General features: G+C 31.0%; 1 non-coding gene across 1 annotated transcript; it reads right to left on the bottom strand.

The window, feature by feature from the left end:
• Positions 1-264: 264 nt before the first annotated feature.
• On the bottom strand, positions 265-371 carry LOC115708367 (small nucleolar RNA R71). Its single transcript, XR_004009867.2, has one exon. It is a non-coding gene; the product is annotated as a small nucleolar RNA R71 (small nucleolar RNA).
• Between the last annotated feature and the right edge of the window lie 9078 nt (positions 372-9449).

Below are 9449 nucleotides of genomic sequence, written 5' to 3'. Positions count from 1 at the left end.
CTCCAAATGGTGCAATCCTCAGTTCAGTTCGGTGGACTCCCCTCTGAAGACCCCAATCTGCACTTGTCGAATTTCATGGAGTTATGTCAGACTTTCAAAGTCAATGGAGTTAGTGATGATGCAATCCGCTTGAGACTTTTCCCATTCTCGCTGAGAGAGCGAGCTAAGAGTTGGCTGATCTCCTTTCCATCGAACTCTATTGCAACATGGACTGATTTGGCGACAAAGTTCTTGTCCAAGTTTTTTCCTCCAGCAAAAGCTGCCAAGCTGCGAGGTGAAATTTATAATTTTTGTCAACTGGACAATGAATCTCTCTATGAGGCTTGGGAGAGGTTCAAGGATCTCATCAGAAAATGTCCACATCATGGGATCGAAAAGTGGATGTTGGTTCACAGCTTCTACAACGGGCTGATTGGTAATACCAGAACCATCATAGATGCCGCAGCTGGTGGGGCATTTATGAGAAAAAGTGCAAACGATGCCTATGATCTGTTGGTATTATATTTATCCAGGATCTTAGATCTATTGCAAGTATGTTGATTTAACAACCTAATATTGAACTTCTAAAACGATGAACTAAACACATAAAAGTTAAGAATAACTTACAGTGATTGCAGCGGAATTTATGTCTCCTTCCACTCAGATCTCTAACCCTTGATTCCTGTCTGTAGCAGAGTATAATCAAGATCTGAGCCCGAAAGTTCTTCAGTTGGATGTGATCCTTCACAGTCTTCCAAACTATGATGAGATACTGAATGATGTGAGTGGGCACTTCTCTCTCACTAGGGAATTTCGAAATCTCTCTTTATTTTTCTCTCTTATTTTCGTGTGATACACTTTGCAGAGCAAAGTTTCTCAAGCAACACATATGCATGCAAAGAGAAGAGAGGGGCTGCTATATATAGGAAAAGAGAAGACCACAACTTTCCAAATAAACAGTTTCCTCTTTTACTGTGTAATAGAATAACTGCTTTATTTAGTGTGATTCACCACTTTCCTATTTAGGCTAGGCTTTGATTAGCAATTAAATGACAAATTAAATTGAAAAATAATAATTGGGAAAAGGTAATCCTGTGGCCGGCCATGGTGTGAAAAGGGCCTCACATTGATTTTGCAGTTTCCTCAATTTTATTTCTATTTCTCCAAAAATGCCATTTTTCCAATTCTAATCATTTAAATGCCAAAACCAATTATTTAATAACTAAAATAGATTATTAAATAATATTGCCATTTAAAATTAATTATTAATTCAGACATGCAAAGTCTCATAATTAATAATTAAACCTAGAAACCCTCTTATTTATGATTTCATCCCTAAACTGTGAGAATTCACAAATTAGACATAGTCTAACTTTTAGAATTATAATTGATTAATCATAAATCAATTATAGAGTCCTACAAACAGTATAGTCTCAACTAGAATGGGGACCATGGATCTATATTCTGAGCTTCCAATAAGTTGAACCGATTTACCAAGTAAATCCCTAACTTATTAATTCCTCGTTGAATCCACTCTTAGAACTTGGAATTGCACTCTCAGACTTATATAGAGCATATCATATGTTTCACGATATCAATATGCTATCTCATTTAACCATTGTTATAATCTTAATGTGATTTAGAGATCCTCTATATAGATGATTTACATCGAGACGGGACTAATTTACCGTTTACACCCCTCAATGTATTTTGCCCATTTGAACACTTAGTTACCTGTAAATGATGTTTTAGTGATCTAATAAATAGTCACTGAAACAAGAGCTCATCCATTTACTTCTATTCAACTAAGCTCAAAAGGAATCATCACTTTACTTCTATACACCAGTAGAAGCTATAGATTTCCATATTTATGTTTAGCACTCCCTATTCAGTTATGCTATCATGTTCCCAAAATATATGTATTATCCTGACTCAAAACAGGCTTTAACTAATAAATCAAAGAACAAGAATAGCACTCCTGAAATTGAGCCTAAGCATATCAGGATTTAGATTCTCTTAATCTAAGATCAACTTCTGACATTGACTTGGAAAGATACAACGGTAAGTTTACAATATCTTTAACCAAGTTCAATATCGGTCCAGTCCAATGCATACTCCATGCATTCGAAACCAAGATATACTTTACCAATGTTACGGAAAGAACATAACACTTACTCCAAGTGTAAGTATACTTCATCGTCGATTATCACATCGTTGTAAATCCAAAACACCGATGAACGGGGACCAAATCTTTTGAATCATATAATCACAATCACATTCCTTTGTATTGACGATACCGTAATTGTGAATAACTATATGTTACGGATTTAGCGATTTTGTGCATATATCAAATATATGTATTAAACCATAAACATGTAACATACATGTAAACATGCTTCACTTCTAAATTGATAACTAATCAGATTGTAATGAGTTTTATTTAGGGCATAAAACCCAACAAACTCCCACTTGCACTAACATAAAACAAGTTGTGCATTACAATCAATCTTTTGTCTTGATCCTCTGATCAAGTGTAGTATCTTTGAATCCACCCATATATCTGGAATCAGGTTCATGAGATACATGAAACCTTCCCTAACTTATACTTTACTCGTCAAGGGATACTGAAATCCTTACTGCCCATTAAGTACATCTGAATAACCAGAAGACATATCTCTCAAATTTTAAAATTTGGAATTGAGATAAAGCAGTGTAGAATTTTCTTCAGTAAAATAACTTTCTGGTAATTTTGAATTTACAAAGTTATATCTTTTCTGATGAAGCTTGAATTATTATAGATGGGTTTTAACACTCTTCTATAATGATTCCTCCACCCCCAGAGTAACCACCATCTCACAATGAGTCGGTGTGCATATCAGGACCACTAATGAATAGTTCCTTAATAACATATACGTCACTTTTGTAAATCTTTCTTGATTGTCTCCTAATGTTCCCCATTTGATTACATCTCAGATGGCTCCCACTCAATAGCAGATGTCTGGTTAGAAACTTTTAACCTTTTACTATTGTTTCTTGGAACATCTCGTTGTGACTTATTATCTTAAGCCGAAACCGTAAGTTTCTTTAAGATTAGTTCAACAACATAGCAGTCTAGTATTTGAAGTGAAAAAAATACATTGCTAGAGATTTAAGCAATCAAATCAAGATACCACAAAATGTTATGAGAAATAGACATCTTGAATCAGTCTTTCGAATAGACTATGCAAGAATTCTTCTATCTTACTCTCATAATTCTGATAAGTTATTTCTATCCATGTGAATGGTTAGACTTGTTTTTATCAGAGGTGTTCTTAAGTTTCTATCACAATTATCAACCAAACGAAGATGGGTAAAGAATTTTAATATTCTCCCACTCAACCAAGGTAATGTGAAACATTATCAAAGAACTTTAATGGTATCAATAACTATCACAACAGTGAATCTAAACTGGAACATATAATCAAGATCAAGGATTTATTCTGATAATAGCTAATTTATTATATTATTTCCATGTTTAAAATTATGTGTCACAAAGGGTACTGTAGAATAAAGTCCACCCCTAAGTTTATAGAGATTATGGTCCACCCCTAAAGGTTGTAAATCTCTAAGCGTGATAGAGAGTCTGTGGAGTTGAATATAATCCAGAGTTCATTAGATATAAAAAATCATTTGAACTGCATATTATTCTTAACTTTTCTCCACCCCTATCAGATCAAAAGATCTTTTTATTAAACAAATTCTCAAATAATTGTTTTTGAAACCAACAATTATTCATAAACATAGAAAAAACTTCTAGTGTTTATGTAGTAATAACTCTGTAAAGAGTTTAAATACTTTTGAATTTGCATCAATAATAAAAACACATACACATTCAAACATAATAAATATAATAATTGGTAATAGATAAAATAAAGAACTGAAGCTCAACTCATAAATTGCAATATAATTGAAAAAGATATTTTATTATAAACCAAAAATTGTTTACAATATTTATGAGAACCAAACAGGGAGATAAGATCCCAAAACTTTGAAATCCAAATTGTTTGATAAACTAAACAATTAATTCAAATGAAAGAGCTTCTTCTTTATTATAGACAATCTCCATCCACCATCCAGCTTTCTAATCCAACTCGTTAAAACAGCACCCGAGTTTAAGAAGCTTTAGCTATAAGAAGAATAATAAACAAGGTTAGTAGTCCAGAATTATTAATCCAAAAGGATAATAATTCACTAAAAACACATCAGTTTATAAAGAAAATACCTTGTTTCTTTGCAAGATACTTAGGACATTGGGATTTCCAATGGCCTTTCTCATTGCAGTAGAAACATTTTCCTTTTTGTGTATTGCCAGAAGCTCCAGCATTTTTGTTTCTAGCTGCATTCGCAGCTTGAGCTCGCTTCTTGGCATTTTTCCACTTCTTCTTATGATGGGATTTGGAAGTAGAAGCAACAAGTGCCTCAGGATTACTTGTCTTATTACCATTTCCAGAATTCTGAGGTTTATTCCCTCTTTTCTTGGGACCTCCAATCAAATTTTCATATGTCTGAAGGTCATTGACTAAAGTATGAAAGTCTTGTTCCTTCTTATTCATGACATAATTTGATGTGTAGGGCGAGAAAATGCGGAGTCAGGCTATTCAAGATGAGACTCACTTGAGTAGTCTGATCCATTTCAGCACCATGATTCTGGGCTTCCTGGAAATAACTAGCCATCTGGAGAAGGTGATCACGCACATTCTGATGGGGTTCCATCCATGCATTGATAAATTTCTTAGTCGCGTCGAAACGAGATTGAATAGATGCCATACCGAATAGCTCAGTTAACTGCGTCATGATTTCTGCAGCCGTGACAGTGTTTGCAAACCTTGTTTTCAAAGTGTCAACCATGCTGGAAAGCATGAAGTAACGAGCTTTATTGTTAGCATTATGCCAACGCTCAAACTTCTCTTTTACAGCTTTGGTTGCATTGTCACTTGGCTGCTCAGGGGACGGCTCAGTCAACACAAACGAGGCACTTTCACCTATGAGAGCAATATGAATGTTCTCTCTCCACTTTGGGAAGTTAGACCCATTTAGCTTATTTTCAGTTAAGAGTGACAACATGGGATTTGACATTTCAATTCACGATACTACAAGATAATACATAGATATCAGTTATGGTTTATCACAAAATCTCATTCAGAAATTATCAGCATACAGCAAGTAGGAATGATTAGAGAAAATACAAAAAAAATTCAATCCTAAACAATTTCCAAGGTTTTCAACAAACTGATATCAGTGTCCTGTTTAGGCGAGAGTCAAAGCTATCATTCATTGAATAAAGTTGTCAGCTCATCTAGAATAGCAAATCTTCTAGCAACCTTTTATTCGATCGAAAAGAGAATCCGACGTTGTCCCGTTTAGGCGAGAGTCAAGGTCATTCTTATTTCATGAGCTTCTACCATTGTTTCATATGTTTGTAAGTCTTATACAGTACCCACCATTAGGGTGGTTAATACTAATATAAAACACTTACAAACATACTTATCTTTCGAGATTAAACGGCGCTAACTTGCTAATGAACGTTCCTCCATTAGGGAGGATTACTCACTAAAACAATAGCTATGTAAAACCAACAATGGAGATCGAATATCTCAAAATAATAAAGCTCATTGTTTAAATTGTATTTTCTTCTATTATTTATTTATTTTAAATCTATATATATATATATATTAAATTTTAAATTTAGAATAGAATCTAAATAAAATTTAATTCAATATTTGTAAAATTAAACTTAGATGGTTAAGAAAATAAAATGAATTATTTCCATCTTAGTGTTAATTTTCCAACAAATATTAAGAAAATTACTTAATTTAAGTTGTATTAATTTAAATTAATTTGCAACTTAAATTAAAATTTTCTACAAATATATATATTGTATTTCCAAAAATACACAATTTTTGAAATACATTTAAAATAAATCAAACTTTAAAAAAATACCTCAAGCAAAAATATTATCTATCTAGATTTTCTTGACTAAGTAATCCAATTTCTAATAATATATTTCGGTTCCTTTATTAATCATTAAATGAAAAAATCATTGATTTAAGTTGATTCAAAATTAATTAAAATAATTAATTTACAACTTCAATCTATCTTTCAAGACAAATTCAAAATCACCTTGCATAATTAAATGCTATTTTGAAAAATGATTAATAAAATAAATAAAATATATTATGAAAATTATTCAAATTTAAGCTGTTATGGAAATACCCAACTTAAAATAATTTTCTTATTTAATTAAATATCATGAAAATATCAATATCCAAGTATCATTATGAAAATCAGCTTGGACATTTAATTTTCAATTTAATTAAATGTACTAAATTCAGGAAATAAATAATTAAGTATAGAGAAGACTTAATCATTAATTTCTAATTTAATACAAGGAAAAATATCCTTAATTGAATTGTACCAAAATTAATTATTAACCAATTAATTTCACAATCAATGATATTTTCCTAGATTAGAAATAATAATTAGTATGGAGATAACTATCTAGAAAATATCTCAATTCTTACTAAGTATCTTTTCAAGATCTGGAAAATATCTGATTTAAGTTATTATAGAAACAATCTATAATTTACTAACTTAAAATTTTCCAAATATCATTTAATTAAATATCAAAATTAGGTGGTGACTACCTAATTTAAAGATATTCCCTTTTTAAGTTTAAAACCAACTTAAAATAATATCTTCTAAGAATCTTCAATAACTAATTCCTAGAATTCCTCAGCTTAACATTATTATCACAATATATTCAAATTTAGGTTATTATTAGTAATTACTAATTCATAACTTAAATAAGAATATTCAATGAAATAATAAAAATAAGTTTCAGAAAGAATCTAGTTAGTTAAAATTCTTTATTTAATTAAATACAAGAAAAATACAAATAGTTTATCCAGAAATGAAATTCATTAAACTATGTTTTTCTTAAATTAATTTCGAAGAAATTAATTATGTTGCTATTCAATTTTTATTAGGTCAAACTAATATAATTAACCTAGCACAGTTATCCAAATTAGGCAAATGGGCCTTCACAATTGTGGTTGTTCATGTGAGGGGGAGCTGGGTCCAGTATGTCGCACCCACTTCTAAGGCTCCCAACTCTCACACAAGGCCCAAAAGAGAGGAATTTAACCTTAAAATGAACAACTGTTATTAATTGAATAGGCCCATTAACTAAATGAGCCTAAATAAAATCTATCAGGTTATGACATTTTATTTAGCAACAACAACCTATATGTATCTATAATAGAAATTAAACATATAGGCTCACACAGGCACACAGATTTGGATGGATCCTATCATGTTTCTAGGTCATACACAGATGAAAGAAGTTTGTAAAAAATTACCTGTTACAAATTATCAACTTGATCTATCATCAATTGAACCATGGGTTAAAATCAGATCAGTTGATCTGTCAACAAGTTAACCCTGGCAATTTAGATCAAGTAATAATAGGTTTTAGAAAAACTTACAAACAATCTAAAACACATACTCCTGCAACAAGGTTAGTTCTGGATAGTTGGATGTAGGATTTATTTAATTTTAAATCTATATTTCAAAAAATAATATTAAAATTAAACCTACCATTTTGAAAAATTAGGTTTTGGGTAACCTAAATGTCATTTCAAAATAAATTGCTAACTTTCCTTTTAAATTTCATGTTATTTAATAAATTAAATAATAAAATAGAAAATGGTAAATACATACCCTTTTCATATTTTACAACTTAATTTAATTAAAAAATAACAAAATTTAAAAGTTAACAAAAATACCTTATTTCCTCTTTTAAAATTATCATGATTATTTGGATCTTATTTTAATTAAGGTCAAGTTACCAAAAAAAATTAATATCTGACCTTAAAAAAAATAAAATAATCAAATTTTAAAGGAAATAAGAAAAAGGTAAGCAAAACTTGATTTTTCCCATTTTCAAAATCAAATTGCACTAATATCTAAAATTAATTTTAAAAAATTAAAATTAATTTATTTCTGATAATTAGATTTAAAATTTGAAAAACAAAAATCAACATACAAAACTACACAAAAAATCGAAATTTAATTCCATGAAATAGCATGAAAAATCGAAGAAAACGAAGAAAATAGCAGGTGGTACGGACAGCATGCAAAGCATGCTGTCCGCGCGCGTAGGAGAGAAGCCACAGCCCAGAAAACTGGGCGCAAGCACCCCTGCGCATGATTTCCGCGCGCGTAGGGGAGGTGCTCACCACCTAGGTTTTTCCCGATTTTCAAAAACTCATAACTAATTCAAATTAAATCGAAATCGAGTTCTATAAAAAAGTAAATTGCTTAGAATTTTCCACACTATCCAATAAAAATAATTCCAGATACAGACAATCAATTATTTTTCCCAGAATTCACAAACATCAATTAAACATCAATATGACACAACATGAAACCATCCAAATCACAAGCAAATCGTTTTAAGTCCAAATTTCTTGCAAGTAAATCAATTACCATGGCTCTGGTGCCAGTTGCTGGTATTATATTTATCCAGGATCTTAGATCTATTGCAAGTATGTTGATTTAACAACCTAATATTGAACTTCTAAAATGATGAACTAAACACATAAAAGTTAAGAATAACTTACAGTGATTGCAGCGGAATTTATGTCTCCTTCCACTCAGATCTCTAACCCTTGATTCATGTCTGTAGCAGAGTATAATCAAGATCTGAGCCCGAAAGTTCTTCAGTTGGATGTGATCCTTCACAGTCTTCCAAACTATGATGAGATACTGAATGATGTGAGTGGGCACTTCTCTCTCACTAGGGAATTTTGAAATCTCTCTTTATTTTTCTCTCTTATTTTCGTGTGATACACTTTGCAGAGCAAAGTTTCTCAAGCAACACATATGCATGCAAAGAGAAGAGAGGGGCTGCTATATATAGGAAAAGAGAAGACCACAACTTTCCAAATAAACAGTTTCCTCTTTTACTGTGTAATAGAATAACTGCTTTATTTAGTGTGATTCACCACTTTCCTATTTAGGCTAGGCTTTGATTAGCAATTAAATGACAAATTAAATTGAAAAATAATAATTGGGAAAAGGTAATCATGTGGCCGGCCATGGTGTGAAAAGGGCCTCACATTGATTTTGCAGTTTCCTCAATTTTATTTCTATTTCTCCAAAAATGCCATTTTTTTAATTCTAATCATTTAAATGCCAAAACCAATTATTTAATAACTAAAATAGATTATTAAATAATATTGCCATTTAAAATTAATTATTAATTCAGACATGCAAAGTCTCATAATTAATAATTAAACCTAGAAACCCTCTTATTTACGATTTCATCCCTAAACTGTGAGAATTCACAAATTAGACATAGTCTAACTTTTAGAATTATAATTGATTAATCATAAATCAATTATAGAGTCCTACAAACAGTATAGTCTCAA

Source organism: Cannabis sativa, chromosome 1 (assembly GCF_029168945.1).
Source record: "Cannabis sativa cultivar Pink pepper isolate KNU-18-1 chromosome 1, ASM2916894v1, whole genome shotgun sequence".
NCBI lineage: Eukaryota > Viridiplantae > Streptophyta > Magnoliopsida > Rosales > Cannabaceae > Cannabis > Cannabis sativa.
The sequence above is the reverse complement of the archived record's forward strand: the minus strand, read 5'-3'. Positions and strand labels throughout refer to the sequence as shown.